The 13084-nt window shown below is 38.8% G+C and overlaps 1 protein-coding gene across 1 annotated transcript in view; it reads left to right on the forward strand.

Annotated features, from left to right (window-relative positions):
* LOC103736549 (olfactory receptor 1J4-like) overlaps positions 1–13084 on the forward strand; it is a 27051-nt gene that overhangs the window by 1192 nt on the left and 12775 nt on the right. The gene's annotated exons all lie outside the window — the stretch shown is intronic.

Below are 13084 nucleotides of genomic sequence, written 5' to 3' on the forward strand. Positions count from 1 at the left end.
CCATACAAGTTAATCTAAGATAGCCTGAATGAAGAGGGATGGCTAGATGAAGCACAGGAAGGATGCTCCAGCTAGCACTTCATCAGCACAAGTAGACCTAAGAAGGGAGTTTATGGTATTGATGAGTCCTAGTTGAGATGATCTGAAATGAGCCAAGTCTAGACATGCCATCCATCTTAATGTGGTTCCAGGCAAAATTGCCAGACTCTAGAATTATTATACAAGCCACCATTTAAATCACTGTGTGTTGGGATTACTGTTTGTCATAAGCTAACTCATGCAGTGACTTCCTGTCACTGATAAGCTCAAAACTTTTCCTTTACTCTGTCTTTTCTCATCCTTTTTTGATCTTCTGATTTGTCTTCCTTCCCTGTCTTCTAGATTTCGCTGACTTCAAGACATAGAAGGTCATGTGTATGCAATTTCCCATGATCTTAGCCTTAGCTGTTTGTACTACATCATTGTATTACACCTTACACTTCTTAGTCAAGTGTCAAAATAACATTTAAAAATTTTTTTAAAAAACTTGATTATTTTTATTTTTTATGTGTATGAATACATTGCCTGTATGTGAGTGTGTGCACCCATGTCATGCAATGCTGCAAATGTCAGAAGAGGGCTTCTGATTCCCCTGGAACTGGAGTGGAGAACGATTTGCAGCCACCATGTGAGTGCTTGGAATCAAACCTGGGTCCACTGCAAGAGCAGTCAGTGCTTTTATCTGCTAGGCCGTCTCTTCAGCCCCAAGTATAAAAATAATATTTAGAAACACATTGTCTCACCTACCTATAGCTACATAGAAACTGGTCATGATATCAAAATATATAGACCTCCTATTTCTGAAGGAAAATATCTCATCAGAAATGCGTGTTTCTTTTTTTAAAAATTAATGAGTTTTTGCATATCTTACATAACAGTTCTTAATTCAATTTAGATCCTCACCCCCATCCTTGTCCCTCATTCTTCACTGGACCTCATGTATTAAAATATCAAAGGTGAAATTAATGAAATAGGAACAAACAAATAAACAGTCATAAATGTAACCAATTAAGGAAACAAATGGATTCTTCCTTTACAGCTTTTTCTACCAGATCTCTGCTTTGCATTTTTAATGTCATGATTATAATATGCTGTGGAAATTGTTTTTGGTAATGCATATTGGGTTCTAAATGTCTCTTGTGTTTGAATGTGTTTCTTTCTCTAATTTGAGAGAGTTTCCATTGAGCAGATTCTCTCTACTTCAGAGTTGTTCCTCAGCTAAAGGAATGTGTAGGTTTGGCTCTTCCTTGTGTCCCAGCAGTCATGGACATTGGGGTCATGCTGCTTATTGTTTTGCTTATGGTTAGTTGAATGATCTTGATAATCCAATCTTTATACTCTTTCTTTCTTTCTTTCTTTCCATTCTTTTTCGTGATTGAGGCTTGGTGTTGCTTTTTGCTATCTTTTTTCAGGTGTATAATTTTTATTGAATTTTTGTACATTTCATACAAAACATCTTCAAGATTGTTATAACCCCTCCCACTTCCACACCCACATTGCCCACCCTCCCCACAGCATTCCATGCATTATATCTGTTAAGGATTATCAAATCAAGTTTGTGTTTCCAGATATCCCTCAGTGCAAGTTCACCCACTGGGGTCTAGTCAGCCTATCTAGAGTCACTAACTTAAAGAAGATCAACTCTCTGTCATCCATTACTAATCGGCTGCCAATAGTTCTTTGACTAAGTTTGGGGCCTACTGCCCATATCCCTAGTTCTATACTGGGTTTTTCTCTTATTGGAATTGCATGCTGGCACCATTGCCATAAGTTCATATGGGCAAGTTCGCAGAGGCCTGGAAGACTGTGTATCCTTATGGTCATGCACCAACCCTGGATCTTCCACTCTTTTGGCCCTCTCTTCTGCAATTGTCCCTGAGCTATAGGTGAATGAGGTTTAATATATGAATCCTACCCATGTATATACCCTCTGCAGTCTCTAATTCTCTACATGTTGGCCCATTGTAGCTTTCTGTGCACATCTCACTCTGTTGTATGAGGAAACTTCGGTGGTGAGAGTCCAGAAATCCATTAGTTTTCTCTATACCCCCTGTTTTACTATGTTCCATGAACCATAGGGGTAGATTTTCCACTGTATATGTGTCATTTAGGGCTGGGCATCTCTTAAACACGTATTCTCTGTGTGACCAGTTGTGGAACTCTGTAACAGTCTCCATCTGTTGCAAAAAGGGGATTCTCTGAAGAGTGGTGAATAGTATACTTGTCTGAAGGCTATATAACAAGAAACAAAGTGCCAGACAGGAGAAACCTACCTTCCAGTTGTTGGTCAGAGTAGCCCAAAGACTCCCAAGATAACACAGCCTATTGCCACAGTCCTTCTTTATGTCATATAACTTGAAGGTAAGATCATATCAGTGAAGACAAGACTTACTTCAGACACAGGACTTGGAACAATGGAGCTAGAAGTGACTTGGAAGCCTCCTCCATGAATACGAGCTCTCATAGTTCTAAAGGATTATAGGCAACTGCTAAGAAAGAAAATCAATTAATGGTCCAACCCCAGTTTCATAGTCTAAAAACCACAACAATGTCCATCACAACAAATTATAGTGGTTCAAAATGGCACTTTTGTCTTGGGGGTAATCAACTGCTACCTGATTGGTAGCCTTCTCAATGGGAGGGAACTCATGTATGGCACTGAAAACAAAATAAAAAACACATGGTTGCAGACATCATAGATGCAGGGGAAAATCTGTCTGTCACATCCTTAGACAAGCATGATTTTTTTTACTGTATGCTAAATATGCATTTTTGTACTCACAGACATCTCGCTAGTCTTTGTGGTACATCTTGGTTTCAATTCTTCTCCTGTATCTTCTCACTTGTTTGTGAATTTCTGAAGTATTCCCTCCATTTCTCTCTTTGGAATAGCATCCACATTTCTTATTCAATCTCTCTGCAGGTTCTTACACAGGCAGCCTCTAGTCTATTACCTTACCCAGAACCTTACATGGTTATTCTTTATTAATATTTTCATATCAAATTCTTTTACATCTACAAAAGGGTTACAAAATATTACAACACTTTCCCATAAACCATAATCCCATTTTCCCTTCTGTTAACATCTTACTTTTCCAGTAAAGAACTGTTACTAGTACAGAAGAATGTAAACTCCAAGAGTACGCAGATTTTATTATTTTCCCCAGATGGTGAACAAATCCCCAAACTGCAGTGGCCAGCATCTCCCAGGTTGGAATTACTGACTGCTGGGTTAGTGCAGGAGTTGGTTTGAATCAGTCCAAATAAGACTCCACAAGAGCACCTGGAATACGTGGGAAAGTCAGGCAGCACTGAAGCCCTGAAGCCTCATGGACTGAGTATCTTTAGTTGGTATTATTGGCTAGTTTCTCTCATATGTACTTTCTTATCTTTGGTCAGAATGAAGCATAGTTGTGGGCAAACATATCCTTTTTCCCTGAGAGACTCGTTGTGGTCTCCCTGTAGCCCATGGTGGCTTGAAAACTGCTTTACAGATCAGTTTTGCCTGAGTTTCAGTGAAACTCACCTGCCTCTGCCTCCCTAGTGCTGGGATCAAAGGTGGTGCCACCTTCCCTGACTTCATCTTACTTTTGTTTTCACCTCATCTCATGTGACCTGTCACTATTAGTAGTCCCCAACCTCCACACGGGATCAGATTGAATGAACCTTCCATGAAGGGTTTCCAAACTGTGAGGAGGAGGAATGTCTGTCTTCGGCTCACCTAAATATTTTATTTATTAATTTTATTTTATATGTATGTGTGTTGCCTGCTTGTATGTAAGTGCATGCATGTAGTGAAATGCCTGCAGAGGTCAGAAGAGGGTGTTGGATTCCCCTAGAACTGGAGATAAGGACAGTTCTTAGCCACCATGTGGGCGTTGGTTCTGAAACCAGGGTCCTGTGCAAGAGCAGAGCTGTCTCTCTACCTCTTCAGCTCACTTCTGAATCGTGGAGGCTACTGACTTAGGGGAGGGGCAATGCAATTAGACAGATCCATTCTTCTTACTCTTTACCATGACTTTTCCACTTTTCTGGTCCAGAGTGAATATCTCAGCTTTAATCTTCATTTCTAGAATCCTTATCGTTCTTATCTGTGCATACCAGGTTATTGGATTTTTTGGAGGGAGTATAAACCTGGAGAACTATTCTGACACCCTGCTAATATCACTGTGAGCAATTTTCTTTCTAACACTTTTATTAAAGCTGTAAGTGTTTTATCTGGCACTCTTACTATGCACAAACATTCTGTACTTCCATTTGCACATTAATTTCATGCTTTCATATTTTGTGTTATTTAGCTTAGAACGTAAGCCCCTGGTTAGGGACATTGTGAATAAGGGGCGCAGCTGGTGCTGTTCTCTACTCAGTGATTAATGACCTTGCACTCAGTCTCATCATGTTTCCTCAAGAACAGGCCCTAGGATCTGCTCTGTGGAGTATCTCAGAGGAATACAGAGACCTACAAACTCTCAGACCACAATAAGCTATGAGCTGTTAAATATGTTGGAGCTGATATTTTGGGAGGCTGTGAGGGAAGGCCTTGCTTTGTCTGGGGACAGTGTCTGATCTGTGATTACTTCAGACCACGCTGGGTTGCATCAGAAGCCGTGATGACTAGAATCATTGATGCTTCTCACATGAGCATCAAGATCAGGCACATTTTTTTCTCTCTCTTGTGGCTATGTCCATCTTGTCCCTTCACAGACCCCCTCCAATGGGCAATACAGGAAACTGTACAACTAGTCCATGCTGGTTCCTTTTCTCACTAGACACTTGGGCTATTTCCTCCTGGACATTAATCTTGTTGGTAGACGCACATCTTGTCTACTTTTCGGCTGCTTTAAAACACAAAGGAGCATCAGTAAACCCTTTGGCAGAAGAGCTTCTTCTTGTTTTTGGTTACTCTTCTTCATGAGCAGAAAGTGATGGCTCAGGAAGTACGCCTGAACAGAACATATTTGAGCTCATCAGGATTTGTGACAGGCCAGAAGAAGATGAGGACCTATTTCCTGGTACTAGATTTGTGTGTTTATGTGAGAACATGCATGACTTGTGTGTTTTGTTGCATTAATATAGTGTATTTAGGAGAGGATTGGCATAGAGTGTCAATCCTTCAAGTAAGAAGGACAAGTACAGATTACAGGGATCTGAAAAGCATCTCTTCTTGATAGAATATTTCCGTGGTGGTTTAATGCTGTTTTACTTCATGACTGCATGAGTATCTCTGTGTATATAGTATGTTTTATTATGTGTGCCTATGACTGGGTGTGATGTTCATGCTCAATGTGTTATATGTCAGGCAGTATTTATTTATTAGGTGTAAATTTGTTTCAAAATGACACTCTCTCTGTTTCTCTCTCGACTGAGTATTGTTCTCTTAATGAGTATGACTACTGGTCTGAGAGATTTGTGATTGCTTGTATGTACATGTGACTGCATTCAAGTTTGTTATGTAACATTTATGTTTTACTCTGGCATGGTTGTAGATTGGAGATAAAGTTAATTTATGTTAATGTGTGCTTTTTTATACATGTAGATATTTGTATGTTAAGGAGACATACTCACACCTGTAGTCTCCACACAGGTCTTATGTCCTCTTAGATCAGGCAGCTCATAGCAGGATCCCCCTTAATTAAATGAGCCTCTATTTGCAAATATGACTTCACGTCCTCAAAGTTATGTGTGGGCACTTTTTCCTTGGCCCTCAACAATGCCATAGGTTGATTCTTCGGACTCTGACCGTGACTAAATGCTTACAGTCTCCTGTCACACAAAACTTGGTAGAAATCTCTAATCTTGACTCTTTATAGCTTTATGACATTGGGTCGAACTTTGTAAAGCTCATAAGTGTGAACTGTAAAATATGATGACGTTAAAGATATATCCCCACATGCTTTTTGTTATAAGCATGCAATACGTGAGACATTCGCAACTTGTGACTCATTTCTCAGAAAAATCATTTTGGCAAGTGCAGAAGAAGACACATTTAAATATTGTTTGTCACACTTGACCTCATTCCTTCCCCTCTTTATGTTTGAATGTGATTCCAGCTGTCATTTTCACACAGAGAGTGGAGCTCCCTGGTGGTCTAGTGATTAGTTTGATGACCTGACACAGAAGGTGGTTTGAATCAGGTCATCGTTTGCTTATCTAGTCATTAAAGTTGGGCATTCATTTGATCTCTAACTTCTGAATTTTCTTCTAGGGAGTCAGGACTTGCAAAAACCTTGGTTTAATAAATGCCAGTGTGTTGTCAGATCTGTTTGTGACTATGCACTTCCTCTTCCCACTACATGACTGCTTGCCCCTTCTGCTCCTCTCTAACGTTAAAATGGCTTACTACCACGTGTCCATGCCTTGTACTCATGATCTTTCCATGGATCCCATTTCCTGGAATTCTGTATGTGATATACAACTGTAATTTAACTGTAACTATATAAGGTAATATGTTGCGTTTCAAAAACCTCTCAGAGGTCTTATGCTCAGAATCAGGATCCATTTCAGTATGTAGTTTCACACCTCTATTTTCACACCACAAAACATGAAAAAATACAACTACTGGAATGTTTGTTTGAGAGACACTCAGTAAATGTTTGATGACTGTTGGAACTAAATCACATAAATACTCCATGAAAATTTAATGTATAATTTGAGCTAGTGACTGTGAATTTTTGTTTGCCCAGAAAAAGCTTGATGTAGCCCTGTTGTGCAGACATAGTTATTATATAACTTCACCTTATACTCTCACATGTGAGAGTACATGGTAGGGTATCATCTGACACAAGAATATTAGGAGAAAATCAAGAAACTGGTATGGGTAACATCGAAACTCTGAAATACTTTCAGATGTGTCTAATAATTTCCTTTCTTTAAAATATTTTTATTTTAAAACTATTTAAATTAGAGAGATTGGTCATCAGTTAAGAACACCGGCTGCCCTTGCAAAGGTCCCAGCATCCACATGGTGGCTAATAACTACCCCTAACTCCAATTCCAGGGGATTAGTACCCTCTTCAGACCTCCTTGAGTATTGCATGATATGGGTACACTTAGACACATATAGGCAATGCACTCATACACATAAAATGAAACTAATAAAACATTACAAACCATTTTATTGATTCTTTGAGAATTTAATGCAAGTTATTTTGATCATCTATTTTTCTCGCTCTCTTTTGTCTCTCATTTAGTTGAAGTACAATTTGTATATACAGCTTAAGTTGGATCAGAACTCAATAAATAGTTGATGCTAGCCTTACATTCATAATCCTCCTTACTTGGCTTCCTTAAGTGCTGGGATTGCAGGATTGCAACACAGCACCCATCCTGGGATTTCTAACAAATAAATGAAAGTATAGGACCAAGTCAGTGGTGATGAGCAGGGGATCTGATCATATTGACAAAGCCTAGGTATTGGATCAATTTTGTAGGAGCTCATTCAACATCAGTTATGATCAATACTATAGTAAATTTTCAGGAATGGTTATAATTAAATGATTATGAATCTATTTTGAATTGAATAGATCCTCAAAATCCTACAGCATGATTAAGTTCTCAGGTTTCTTCTATGGGAAAATTCCTGGGTCAATATTTCAAGTCGGTTACTCTGAATGAGAGAGAGATAGAGATAGAGATAGAGATAGAGAGAGCGAGAGAGAGAGAGAGGAAGAAGGAGGAAGAAGAAGTAAGGAAAGAGGACAGAAGAAGAAGGGAAGAGAGCGAGATAAGAAATGGAGAGGGGAGGAGGATAGAATTTGGTTTGATGAAGAGAAAATGTTTCTACTGTCATTGCTACTGTTAAGGATTTAGTGCCAATCCGGATAGTTTAGTGTTACTGCATTCTCAGGGACTGTGAATTTCTGTGAAGTTAATGTTTTTTTTTTATGCCAGTAACTGGGTCTAGTCTAAAACCCACCTTACTCTCCTGTTTTTCTGAGTTCCAGGAGTTTGATACCAGATTTCTTGCTGAATGTGTCCTACTGTAGTATTTAACTGGGTGAATATGACCATGTTCAGGGATCTGTTCTAAGATTATGAACATTTGCATAGATTTCCCTCAAAGTTTTATACATAGGTTATAGCATTATTGATTTATAGAAGGAACTTAGACAAATGCACAGAAAGCGACCGTCGGACAGTGTAAAGTAAATGGATGCAGGGGCCATCTTAAGCCTCCTAGCCGCAAGACTGTAGCTCTTGCTCAATATTCTATGAAATAGTATAAGATCTGTGCTCCAAGAGAGGAGGATTTTATTGTGTTTCCAGGGCTGAAAACACTGCTTAGAACATGTGTGAATATGTGAACAATTTTGCATTCTTTCGTGAAGGAAATTTTGTTAACATTGGAAATATTCCATGTTCAGTTTGAAGCCAATTTGAGATTCAGACTGCAATGTATACAGTTTGTCTGAATGTGGATGAAGTCCCATGGAAAAAAGCATGAATGTAATGTCTACATGGTGAGGGTTGAATTTTTGGCGCCTCTTAGTTATAATATCATATCATCTGCAAAAAGGGATGATTTGATCTCTTCTTTTCCAATTATTTCTCCTTCAATTTCCTTCTCATATCTTATTGCTCTTGCAAGAGTTTCAAGCACTATGTTAAAGAAGATTAGAGATAGTGGGCAGCCTTGTCTGGTTCCTGATTTCAATGGGAATGCTTCCAGTTTTTCTCCATTTAGAATGATGTTGGCTGTGGGTTTGCTGTATATGGCTTTAATTATGTTGAGGTATGTTCCCTCAAGTCGAATTCTCTCTAGGACTTTGAACATAAACGCATGTTGAATTTTGTCAAAGGCCTTCTCTGCATCTGTTGAGATGAACAAGTGGTTCTTGTCTTTGAGCCCATTTGTATGATTTATGACATTTATTGACTTACATATATTGAACTATCCATGCATCTCTGGAATAAATCTGACTTGATCCTGGTTGACAATGTTTTTGATGGGTGTCTGTATGTGGTTTACAAGCATTTTGTTGAGAACTTTTTGCATATATATTCATCCAAGCTATGAGTCTATAGTATTCTTTTTTGGTTGTATCTTTACCAGGCTTTGGTATTAGAGTGATGCTGTCTTCATAGAAGGGATTTGGAAGTTCTCCCCCTATTTCTATCGTTTTGAGTAAATTAAGTAGTATTGGATGTAGATCTTCTTTAAGTGTCTGATAGGATTTTGCTGTAAATCCATATGGTCATGGCCTTTATGTAGTCAGGAGTTTTTGTATTACTGTTTCAATTTCATTTTTTAGTCATTATTAAAAAACTGTTAATAACCACGTGATTAGAAGAAACATTTCATTAACATACTCAGTAACACACGCCAAAGCAAGGATACTTCTCTTTCAAAAGTGGCTATAAAATTTTTAGGTTTGCTGTTGAATTAATATACTTATACAGTATTGGACACAGTATAAGCACTGTAAGACATAAAATTGAATGAGTGTTTAACCTTTAAAAAAGATCTCCATTTCATTTTAGAATATATTGTTCCTTGCAGAAAGACTCATTGTTTTTGCTACTATGTTGGCACAGGCATCTCTAACCTGTATGTATCTATTACTAGTCATAATCAGTAGCAATTGGATCCTGGTGCCAGTGTATGTCTATAAATTCACTGGGTAGATTTCAATGGTAATGTTTATCACCTCTACTAATTAACATGACATAAATTTCTATGCCTCCTCCTCAAATATAACACATTTTAAAGAATTTTGTCAAATTTGTTTGTTTGTGTGTGTATATCACACAGAACATACCAAACCATCTTATTGAAATATACACCCGCTTTCCAGATGTCACCCTCCCATAGCCTCCCTCCCCCTGCAGAGCACTTGTACTCTGATATCCCTGCTACTGTCTGCTGTGTTGTCAGCACCCCCAGCCACTCCCCACTATTTGTCCATCTGGTGAATCTAGTCAGCCTCTCTAGAGGGCTTGTTTTAGGAAGGTCAGCTGTTCCTCGTCTAGGAGCAATCAGTTGTCATTAGTCCTATAAATTAGATTGGGATCTGCTGTTCATTTCCCCAGATCTATGCTGGGTTACTATCTGGGAGTCCCTTTGGCCATGCTGGCCAACAACTCAAAAGAAAGTATCTCCTATGTGGCATTGTTGCTTGTTATATAGCCTTTAGCTATGCATATGGACTCTTAAAAAATTATATTGGCCCCTAAATCTTGGTTATACTTTCCTTTTGGGCGTTTAAGGCCACACAGTTGGCCCAGATAAACCAATTTATTTTTATTCTTAATGTCTTTGAAGATCTGTTCCTCAGGGTCACATGGGCTTGGGAGGAGCCCCTGGATCCTTTCTTTTACCAGTTCCGCCTATATGAAGATAAGTTAAATGTTCTACTCAACCATGGTTGGCTTCACTTGGAAACATGGAGGAAATGTTTCCTCTGTGTTGACCCTCCTCTTGTAGACTGGACACTGGTTCAAGTCCCTCTGGTGGGGTCTCCTCAGCCTCCTTGATCAAGAGGACAGGTGACTCACCACAATTTCATGACATTTTGAGAGATACTCATAGGCCCCTGGAACTACTCAACCGAGGATGGCAAGGAACAAAAACTGTCCTTTATGTCTCTCTGACCAAATTTGTATAGGTCTCATTGTATGTCTGTTAAACATCAAAGGTTAGTTCCACCAGTCTTGTACTTTTAATTACTGAGTGTTATGTAGATTAATTTTGGGCAAAGACCAGTTATTCTCAAGTAAAGCTAACCTAGACATACATTTTTTGATCTGCTATGTATAATTTGTCTATAGGTTTTTGGAGTAATATGGTTCCCTCTGGTTTTTAAAACTAGCTAGGCATTATTAATCCCTCACATTGTCTCACCCCTCCATCAGAGATTTCCCACTTAAGGTGCCCCCATTTCCCCCTTTCTTCCCTAATAATACCCTTCTCCTGAGATTCTACCTCTCTTGAGCTCCTTCTTTCCCTTCATCCCCTAGGTTCCTTCACCCACTCCCTTAAGCTAACCCAGTTTTGATCCATATCACACTTATTAAGGCCTGTTTCCTACTGTTCTTCTCTTTCATGTTCTTTCTTTTCCTTTACCTCCCTGTTTCCTTTCCATTATCCTGGTTCCTGTAGTTATGTCGGGATACATACTCACTGACTAGGGTTTGGTTCTAGGATCCGCATATCACAGAGAATATACGTCGATTTTTTTTTCTGAGTGTGTGTTACTTCACTTAGTATAACAGTTTCTAGTTCCATCCATTTACCTGCAAATTTCATGATTTCATCTTTCTTTACTGCTGAGTAAAACTCCATCATATAAATGAACAATTTCATTAGTTTATCTTTCTTTACAGTTGGCTAGAACTCCATTGTGTAAATATACCACATTTTTGTTAACTACTCGTCAGTTGAGGGACATTTAGGTTGCTTCCATCTCTTAGCTATTGTGGAAAAATATCAAGTAACATGGATGTACAAGTGTCTCTGCAATCGCATGAGTTCTTTGGGTATATGCCAAGGAGTAGAATTACTGGGTAAAATGGTAGGTTCATTTGTAGTTTTGTAAGAGTTCTCCACACTGCTTTCCATAGGGGTTGAACAAGTTTGCAGCCCCACCAGCAGTGGATGAGTGTTCCCCTTCCCCACATCCTTTGCAACATTTGGTATCATTTGTTCTATTGATCTTAGCAAGTCTGAATGGGGCAAGATGAAATCTTAAAGTGGTTTAATTTGCATTTCCCTAATCATTAGTGATGGTGACCACCTTTTAAGATGCTTCATAGGCATCTTTACTTGTTGGGACTCAGGTTTTCTTTGCTTAGTCGGGGACCTGCTGGCTTCGGGGCACAGGGTCTGATCGGTGACAGAGTCATAAACTCTGGGACCTGTGTCTTCCCAACAGGACAATTTATTTTAAAATTTAGATGGTTTTTATACATTCTAAAGAACTAGCAGTCATGTGGGATATGGCAGTCACATACAAAGATTTAGGGTATAAAGAAACAGGACATTTAGTCTGTTAGTTGGCATCAGAAGTATTCATTTAGCAGAGAATGCAGCCTGGACCTATAAGTTTTAGGCTCACCTCACCCTAGGGCCTGGCATCCTGGTTTCCTACATTTACTTCTTCTTTTGAGAACTCTCTGTTCAGCTCCTTAACCCATCTTTTAATTGTGTTACTTCTTATCCCGATTCTCTGTTTTTTGAGTTCGTTATATGTGCTGGATATTAAAGCTCTGTCAGATGTGCCCCTGTTGAAGATTTTCTCCCATTATGTGGGTTTTCTGTTCACTTCCCTGGTTGCCTACCTTGATGTACAGAAACGTTTTAGGTTAATGAAGTCCCATTTGTTGATTCTTTCCCTTATTGCCTGAGCAACTGATGTCCAGCTTAGAAAGTCCTTTCCTAAACTGATATCTTTTAAGTTTTTCCCAATGTTTTCTTTTAACAGTTTCAGAGTTTCAGGCTTTACATTTAGGTCTGTGATCCATTTGGAATTTACTTTTGTTCAGGGTGAAAGATGTGGGTTTAGTTTCATTCTTCTACAGGTGGAGATCTATTTTTGCCAGCACCATTTGCTGAACATACTATCTTTCCTCCAGTGAATGTTCTTCGCCCCTTTGTCAAATATCAGGTGGCTGAAATTGCATTTACTCATACTTGGGCCTTCAATTTTGTTCCATTGATCTATGCGTATATTTTTGTGCCAGTACTATGTTGTTTTTATGACTACAGCTGTGTAATACAGCTTAAAGTCTGATATAGTAATTCCCCCAGAATTGTGTTACTGCTCAGGGTGGCTTTTGGCTATCTGAGGTGTTTTGTGCTTCCATATGAATGTTAGGAAGTATTTTTCCAATTCTGTGAAAAATGTCATGGGGTTTTGATTGGTGTTGCATTGAATCTATAAACGACTTTTGGTAGGATGGTCATTTTCACAGTATTAATTCTTCCAATCCATGAGCATGGGAGGTCTTTCCATCTTCTGATGTTTTCCTCAATCTCTTTCTTTAAAGATTTAAAATTTTCATTCTAGCGATCTGTAATGTCTTTGGTTAGGTTTATTCTGAGATAATT

Source organism: Nannospalax galili, unplaced genomic scaffold, assembly GCF_000622305.1.
Source record: "Nannospalax galili isolate Female #2095 unplaced genomic scaffold, S.galili_v1.0 scaffold1198, whole genome shotgun sequence".
NCBI classification, from domain to species: Eukaryota; Metazoa; Chordata; class Mammalia; order Rodentia; family Spalacidae; genus Nannospalax; species Nannospalax galili.